Below are 9,960 nucleotides of genomic sequence, written 5' to 3' on the forward strand. Positions count from 1 at the left end.
ATGTTATCATCTTATGTTTTCGTTCACTACAACCACGAATGTATGAATTTTACTTATTTCTTTTTTTTTATCAATTTCTACAATAATTGTATGAGTACATAAAAGCTTTAAAAACTGCAAAGCTATTGCACATTTTTGTAAAAAAATGTTTGAAATCTGTTTTTGATGCAAAATGTAAAAAAAGTATTTTATGAAAAATTTTAAACACCTGTGGTGTAAAATAAATCTATAGAAACCTAAGTGGCCAACTTTCTTAAAAATATTCCACTTAGACGAGAATATTTTTAAGAAAGTTGAAAGTTTTTTACATTTTGCATCAAAAAACAGATTTCAAATTTTTTTTACAAAAATGTGCAATAGCTTTGCAGTTTTTAAAGCTTTTATGTACTCATACAATTATTGTAGAAAATGATAAAAAAAAGAAATAAATAAAATTCATACATTCGTGGTTGTAGTGAACGAAAACATAAGATGATAAAATTTAAAATACACTGAACGAAAAAAAGCCAATATTTTATGAACTGGTTGCGATAGAACTTTTTTCTATCTGTTTTTAGAACAGTCATAAGTGTAGCTATCAGCCGTTTTAGGGTTGTCCATTTTCTATTGCACACCCTGTATATATTCAGACATAATAGCTGCGTTCCGTTAGAAATATTTATCTACTTTTTAGTACTTAAAACTACTTTGATCTACTTTGCTATACTGAAAAAGTAGTTCAAAGCAGCTTTAAGTACTAAAAAGTAGATAAATATTTCCAAAGGAACGCAGCTAACCTAAACAAAAATTCCTAGGGAAATGGTTTCGGGAGAAGGGCCCCAATCGGAAAAAATGGCGAAAATTTCCATTTTTTTTTGCTTTCCCCTTATTCTTAACCATTGAAGAAAAAAAATCAAGCTCAAAAAATAATGAAATTTCAGGAACTTTTCAGTTAGGAGTTTTTTTTAGAATAGGCCTGATTATGACGATTACAAACCAACTTCAACTTTTTGAATCGTTATACCTAAGAAACGGTGGGTCTTAGGAAAAAAAGTGTCATGACACTTTTTATATATAATAATCTGGTCTACAATTCTTGCGTTGAAAAATTTTTGATAAGACTTACAGTTTTGCTGAACCAGTTTTTGTGACCTTTGACCCCCCGTAAATTTTTTTCCAGACCTCGGATCGATGAAGACTTTTTAGATTTAATTTATGATGGTGTTTACAACAATCCTACCAATTTTCAGCTTGCTGGGAATTAATGTAACCTCGAATGTCTAAATTGACCGGACTATAATCTCCTATAAAATACTTATTTTTTGATAACAAAATTTGAACCATTATTTTAATGATTTAATTAAAAAAAAATGTTGTTTAGCTATTTCTAAATATCATCAGTAGGAACTTTCATCGGAAAGTTACCTACAACAAGAATTTTCAACTAAAGCCTTAACTACATTCATGCCTATTACAGAAGACGCAGAAACTCAGTCCCCGGGAATCTACTCGATCCCCAACCGAATCAAATTTCAAACTGTGAACTCCCCGGGACGCACTGTATTATCGATCCTTGAAAACACACTAAACTGCTTACCGACGTATGTCATTGTTGACACTTACTTAGTCAAATGTCATTCTATCACTTCCGCACCGGCGGCTTTGGTAATACGAAATATTGTGAAAGTGACTCTCACTCCCGCCGCAGTGCATCTGCTTTTTCGGTAATAGGCATGATTGGCTCAAAAAGTGAAAAGTACAAAAGTGAAAATTTTCAAACGCTTTTTTGTATATTTTTTCGGGCTGGAAAATTAAAACAAATGATGCAGAAAGCTTATATTTTGGTCTAAGAAACAATTTGTATAATTTTTTTCACAAAAATACTGCGCTGGCAAGATAAAAATTTTTTTCACTTTTGTACTTTTTCAAAAAGTGGTGTATGTAGTTAAGCCTTAATGAGGCATTATCATTGATGAATAATGCTTTTCTATCAATTAAACAAGTTCAACGCAAAAAGCAAGCAAGTGCAAAGGGCCGAAAATAGGGTCACGAAGAAATTTTCAGCATTATTTACTTGAAAAACATCGAAGGTTACAAACACACTTATGTTTCAAGTTTGCATCACACAAAAAGGAGTTTTTTTTAATTATCTGCAGAGTCGCAGTCGTTTGCTTGAAGGGATATAATGTTGAAGTGTCAAATAGTTGAGCTGCCATCTGTCAAAAATATTTTACTCTATTGTATTTTTATTTTGCAATAGGTCTACCCAACTAGCACAACAGCTTCTGTAAATTGAAATCTCACATTATATACTTTTTATACAGCTTGTATTGAGCTTGCTTCAGAATTTAACTGCTTATAGAAGTTTGGACTTGTTTAAAAACTTCTAATAAGTTGTTTTAATACTGTTAAAGAAACTTAAACGAAGGAAGCTTTTTTTTCGGATAAACCTGGTTAATGAATTTATAGAAGCTTTACAGAAATTACCAAGTTTTCTATTTGATTTTTGGTTTTCATATTAAATAATCTAGCTCGGACACTTTTTGGTTTTGACATTCAATAATTTAGCTCAGACATTTGTTTGCTTTTCAACCGATTAAATTTTTGATTTCATTAATGAATATACTAGGATGGCCGAGTGGGTAGAGTGGTGGTTGTTGTAGTGTTGTAAGATTTCACACTTTTGCACTTTTGCAATGATACAAGACCAGTTGCATTGGATCGTGAATACCCCTAATCATCGTACGCGATTTGAGTTGTACCGATATCTTTAATAATATCGAAAGAAAGCACATACACCATGCGGTTCACTTTCGATTTCATTATCTGTCAAACAAATTTTCTCTATTTATCCATTATTTGGATGTTATATAATCTCAAAAACTGAATCAGAGGTGAATTAAAAGCCAACACACGGTACAACCCTCATCTAATCAATCGCATACTACCTCTTGTTTTCCATCATCAGCATTCGACCGTGCGATATGGGTACAGCGGATACTTTGGTGCACACACACAATACAATTATCGAATGCGATTCAAAATTTGTACGATAATCGGTACGATAATTGTACCGTTTATTCCATGCTTTAGTCGTTCCTAAATCAAAGTTGAAATTTTCTAACAAAATCTAACAAAAAACAAATACAACGATTATTTTTTTTTTTGACACAACAACCAAAGTTAACATTAATAAAAGAACGGCCCTTCAAGCAAGAAAACGGAGTTCAGAAAAGATACTCCGACCTCTGACCGAGAAAAACGGGGTTGCACTCACACACTTGCAACTTTTTGTTTATGAACACAAAGTCGAAGGAGAAATCGTGGTGAAAAAACCAATATATATAAAATCGGCTCCGCGGTGATTATAATTTCCATACTAATTTGAGCCGCCTTCGGAACCGTTTCTGGGCTGAAGTCGTACTCAGCTCCGCCTGAGGTGGAGTGGATTCGGACCGAAGTCGGACTTGTTTGCTTGAAGGGGGGCCACCGGTCTTGTATGGGACCTCACGGCCCCGCGCACATGCAGAAAATATTTGGTTGTCGGTTTGATCAACTAAACGATTTGTGTTTTATCACAAACTAAAGGGTTGAGCCAAATCAGATTTTTAGTTTTTGTCGTACTGAATCGTATGTCTGCTTCTACACGAAGACGCAAAGTTCAAGATTCAATGAAGAGTAAGGGAGAAAGAAAGTTCGAAAAAAAGGGATGGAAGATTTTTTACCCAGAGAGTCGTCGTCAAAAATTTTGAGATTCACTTTGACGTTTCTCTTTGATCTTGTTCTTTTTTTTGCTGTTTTGCTTTATTTGATTTCGTCGTTCGCAGAGTTCGCTTCGTCGGTTGTATATTATTTGCGTGTATTGTATCTTTTTTTAATATACTCAAATACTTCCGTTGCACATAGAGCCCGCCAGAGTTGTTTTTTGTATATTTTGGTACTTTTTTTTGGAATAAAAATACATACGAAAACGAGAACAAAATAAAACAAAAAAAAATAGCTGTGAAATTTGCGTCTGTCAAAAAATACAACGTGTAGAAGCGAGCGATGCACCGAAGAGAAAATCAAAAGGAAATTCGAAGATAATTTCTGCGCCTTGCGTCTTCGTGTAGAAGTAGACTATACGCGTGTTTTTTGGCATCGCTATCTGCAGCCAAATTCGATTTCCCAAAAAAACGTATGCGCAGTTGCCCATCCGCAGCTGTCTAGCTTTCAGATAATAAAACAACAACAATAAAACACATATTTTGTTCAAGATTATTTTTGAGTAGTTTTACGCATAATTAATTTATTTTTTGAAACATTAGAAATAACACTAGTAGAGTAACTAAAGCAAATTATTAGGGAACCCGGCCGAACAGCTCTGATTTTGACGATTTTTTTTTTTAACGTAGGTAATTAAAAATACTTTAAAGTCTATAGATTAAAAATTGCCGGTGTTGCCGTATTGTTTTTTAAAATTAAAATTAAATTTTTTATTAACAAAACCATTTTTTTTGCTTAAATTTCATACAACAAATGATAGCAAAAGATTCTCTAGGTAATTTAAGGAAAATATATAAAAGGCAGTAAGGGACAATCTTCCATCGTTTAAGCGATAAATGCAATTTTCTAACATTCTGACTTCAAACACAAAAAAAATATTTTGAAAACAACGGCAACACCTACAATATTTTAAAATACATTTTTAAAAAGCCAAAACTCATTCTTATCTCTTAAATTTAAATCCACTAAATTTAATCAAGACTTTTTGAAAAAATGGTCCTCAAACTCAGAATTAAAAAAAAAAAATGTTATTAGAACAATTTAAAATGACTTTTTTCCAAACTTTTTCTAATAAAATATGAATTTATTTAAAAAAAATTTTTGGCCATAAATATTATCAGTTGAATTTCGAAGCAAAAAAGGTAAAATATATCACACTTTTGAAAAAAAAAATGAAAAATTACTTCAATTTCAATGGTTTTTTTTATTAAAACTGAATTTTTGCATTGAAATAATTAATTTTCTCAAAGACTGTGGTAAATAGGAACTTTAATTTTTTGCTATTTAACTTTCAACAGTAAGGGTTATTAAATGAATAAAAAATTATTTTATGTTTAGATGTTGAACTTTAAAAAAAAAATAAGTTACATTTTTTTTCAAAACTTTTATTAAAAAAAGTTCTTCGAAAATGAAATACTTTTTAATTTTTTTCATAAACCGTAATACATATTGACATTTCCTTTTATAATATGAAATCATAATAAATGCGGCCAAAACAATTTGAAAATAAATGCATTTTATATTACGACCAAGTTTAAAAAACGACATGTTAAAATTTTTTCAATAATTTTTTTTTCAAAAATCTAAGTTCAATTACCATTCTTTCAAAAGCCGTTTATTCAATTAACTTAATTTTAATTTTACACATATGACTAAGCTTCTAGCTTTTAAAAAATGTATTTTTGAATATTGTAGGTGTTGCCGTTGTGTTCAAATATTTTTTTTTTGTGTTTGAAGTCAATTAATAAGAAAATTGCATCTATCTCTTGAACTATGGAAGATTGTCCCTCACTCCCATATATTTTTTTTCCTTGAATTTCTTAGACAATCTTTTGGCATCAATTAATTTATGAAATTTAAGAAAAATTTTTGAAAAAAATTTGTTTTTGTTCACAAAAATCTTCAATTAAATTTAAAAAATCAAAACGGCAACACCGGCAATTTTTAATCTATAGACTTTAAAGTATTTTTAATTACCGACGTTTGAAAAAAAAGATCATCAAAATCTAAGCTGTTCGGCCGGGTTCCCTAATATTGCCAATTTTTGAGCTTTAGTTACTCCACTACACAAAATAAATTAAATTGCTAAAAATAGTTATTCCTGATTTTCAATTTGTACATCCATCTACATTTGTTCAAAGTTTGATTTTTTATTTTGGTTTTGCTTTCGGATAAGTTTTTGGCATATTGGGATATGTTCGTAGATTTGGGAAGTTTTTATTGATGTCCCGTTTATATGCAGAGTCGAAAGATCGAAGGTTGAAATTTGTATGTGAAATGTGAAAATAACTTTGACTTAACTACAACGGCCACTTTTGGCAAAAAGTGGGAAATTTAGGTATGTACACAAATTTTTGTTTTTTCTAGCACCATTTATATTTGAAAAAAAAACTACAAAAATTGTTTTTGACATCAAGAAATAAGCTTTTAATTTTGTGACCAGAAAAACTTAAAAAATAATTAACTTATGTCGTTTTCTAATTATTTTTTTGTAAAACTCCCAGAGTTTTCCTAGTAAATAGAAGATGAAATCTAGTTTTGTAATTGTTTTCGAAATGTGTTCATATAAACTTAACTTTTTAAAATAAAACAATAACAAATGTTCAGCAAATGTTAAACAGAGAAGTGTGTTTGAAGTGCTTGTACCTATGTGTGAATCTTGATAAAAATCGAGGTTCAGATTTTGAATCTCGAATCCATATTTTTGAATCTCAAGTCTCAAATAGATCATGAAATTTTCCACTTTTTCCTCACTTTACCACCTCTTTTAGCTGTCAGATTCACAAATTCGAAAAAAGTGAAAATTTGTGACAGTTTTTGCACCCCAAAATTAAAAGCAATGATGCAGACAACTTATTTCTTGATGCCAAAAACAATTTTTGTATTTTTTTTTTTCAAAAATAAAAGGCACTAGAAAGAATAAAATAAATTACTTTTACATATTTCACTTAAAAGCAATTAAAGAGTAGAGTATGTTAAGTTTCAATCAACGGTAAATATATATATAAATGAAATGTAGAAATAATTTTATGTGTGCGTTGCAATATTTATTCAAAACAAACTAAAATAAAAGAACGCACTTAGTGGATTGCATATTGCACTCTGCGAACATAGCCTCTTCGAGACTCTTGATTTATCCGATTATCCGATCGAGTATCGATACTTGAAAAAATGTCAATTTCTTATTCGCAGCCAGTGCCTACGTTCTGTAACTTAGTCGAGAACTTCTCGCATCGAAAAATTTTAAAACAAAAATTCCATACGTTTCTCTATTTGGAAAAATAACCTGTGTCTGTATCTCGATGTGAGCAGCAACCCTAGAAATTTTGTATTCCATTGGAATTATTGGAAACTGTCAAAAAAAGGGAAAATATTTGTACCTTTGGCCATCAAAAGTCATATAGACATAGTTTTACAATAAATATCTCAAGGCTTGGCAGTCCGAAGGTAGAGCAGTCGGTCAGCGAGTGGAGGGTACCAAGTTCAAGTCACAGTTAGGGCATATAATTTTTTCCAGCACAGCGTCAGTGAACACAACTATTATATCCTCTAATACTACGTTTAAACCTACCCTAAATCCGAGATTTAGCCAAGTAGATTTAGAATAAATCTCGAGATTTATTCTAAATCTAGAATAAATCTTGAGTAGAAATCCTGGATTTGGTGGGTGAACCCAAATCAATGATTTATCGAAGTAGATTTATTCTAAATCTCGAGATTTATTTTAAATCTACTTACCTAAATCTCGGATTTAGGGAAGGTGGAAACATAGTTTAGGGTAAGAGCACGCTCTTTCAACTAGATAGTTGAGCAATAGCCGTTTTTATTATCACTCGATCCATATCGATCATTAATTAAAATGTATTACAACAACTACATGAGATCTTGCTTTTCATCAGGATCACGAATCGTGATCTTGCTTTTCATCAGGATCATGAATCGTGATCTTGCAAGATCTCATGTAGTTGTTGTAATACATTTTAATTAATGATCTAAATGGATCAACGGCTAATATTGCAATAGTGCAAGAGAGAAACAAAATGTAGGTAGTCAATATTTATGTGTACTGTGCTGTGATTAACAAATGTGGATTCCCTTCAAGCAAGAAAACGGAGTTCAGAAAAGACACTCCGACCTCCGACCGAGAAAAACGGGGTTGCACTCACACACTTGCAACTTTTTGTGTATGAACACAAAGTCGAAGGAGAAATCGTGGTGAAAAAACCAATACATATAAAATCGGCTACGCGGTGATTATAATTTCCATACTAATTTGAGCCGCCTTTGGACTCGTTTCTGAGCCGAAGTCGGACTCAGCTCCACCTGAGGCGGAGCGGATTCGGACCGAGGTCGGACTTGTTTGCTTGAAGGGTTGTTTTGGTTTTCGCTGAGTATAAAACGTCAAAATGGTAACTGTAAAATGAGAGAGAAGACAAGGACAAATGATCGAACTTCCCAATTAATTCGTCGTAAACAAATTCCAAAACTAAACGAAGAAGGAGTGATAGGGAAGTTCGAACATTTGTCCTTGTCTTCTCTTTCTTTTTACAGTTACCATTTTCACGTTTTAAACTCGGCGAAAACCAAAACAAACCAGCAAAAACAAACCAAAAAACAAAAAAAAAACAAAAAATTCAGCATACCCTTCAAGCAAGAAAACTGAGTTCAACAAAGACACTCCGACCTCAGAACGTGAAAATCGGGGTTGCACTCACACACTTTCAACTTTTTGTGTATGAACACAAAGTCGAACGAGAATCGTGGTGAAAAGTGAGAAAGAAAAAAAAAATAAAGACAGACATAGCCAACAAGAGCAAAAGCGTCATTTTGTTATTTTTTGTTGAAGAGTATAGTCGCGTCGTGTCGTTGTTAGCATAATACATATTAGTATAATTATAAATAATTATATCAAATTATAAACAATATGGAAACAAAAAAAGGTATGTTGTATATATCGCTCAAAATATTTGGATTAAAATGATGTGTTTCTGCTTGTGTTGTAGATGTAATCTCTAATGATGAAGGAAAAGGCAGAAGTTAAAACATGCGATTGGGCATCTAAAGAAACACCAACAACAGCAGCAGCAACAACAAATAAAATAAAATGAAAAAAATGTATTGTATCTTATATTAAGTCTGTTCACTGACGCTGTGCTGGACTGTTCTAGGCAGAAAAGTACAGCTTTTTGCTGTTCTAGTTTCCTGTTCATTGACAGGATTTTCTGTTCTTGCTTTTGAGTCAGATCAGGTTAGAACAGATGCGTGAGAAGTGTCAAAAGCAAAGCTGTCATTTTTTTTTTGTTTTGATTTTATTGTGCGAATATTTCTCGGGTGCTCGTAGTTTTTATAACTAAAAACAATTTTTAATTATATTTTCCGCAGTAAAAACTCAAAAAAATAGATAAAACTAACGAGAACCGATAAGCAAAAAATTCATATAATTTACAATTTGTTTTTTTTTTTTATTTTGACAACTGACGTTTAAATGACTGTTCCCTTCAAGCAAGAAAACTGAGTTCAACAAATAAACTCCGACCTCAGACCGCGAAAATCGGGCTGGCACTCACACACTTGCAACTTTTTGTGTATGAACACAAAGTCGAACGAGAATCGTGGTGAAAAATGAGAAAAGGAAAAGAAAGACATGTCTTGCCTTGCAAGGCCAACAAGAGCCAAAGCGTCATTTTGTTATTTTTTGTTGAAGTGTTTGGTCGCGTCGTGTCTCGTGTCGTTGTTTTTATAATGTTAGTTTATTAATTATAAACAATTTTATTAAATTATAAACAATATGGAAAACAAAAAAGGTATGTTTTATATATCGCTCAAAGTGTTTGGGTTAAAATGTTGTTTCTTCTTGTGTTGTAGATGTAATCTCTAATGATGAACAAAAATCTAGAAGGTGAAACATGCGATTGGGTATCTAAAAAAACACCAACAACAGCAGCAGCATCAAATGAAATAAAATGAAAAAAATTGTTTTGTATTTTATATTGTATTTATTGTGAAAATTTCGTTTGCCAAAATAAAATAAAAAATAAAACAGTTTCAGTGAAAAAAAAAATAAATCTTGTTCTTTTTTTGGTCGCAAATGCGAAATGTCATCCCTTTCTTATTCCTCTTTCTGGTAGGTTTTCGCTGCTCCGGCTCAGGTCCGCCTTCGGCTCCGATTTCTCGGAATGGAGATTTTCACCACACCAATACATATGCAATCGACTT

Source organism: Episyrphus balteatus, chromosome 1 (genome assembly GCF_945859705.1).
Source record: "Episyrphus balteatus chromosome 1, idEpiBalt1.1, whole genome shotgun sequence".
Taxonomy (NCBI): Eukaryota; Metazoa; Arthropoda; class Insecta; order Diptera; family Syrphidae; genus Episyrphus; species Episyrphus balteatus.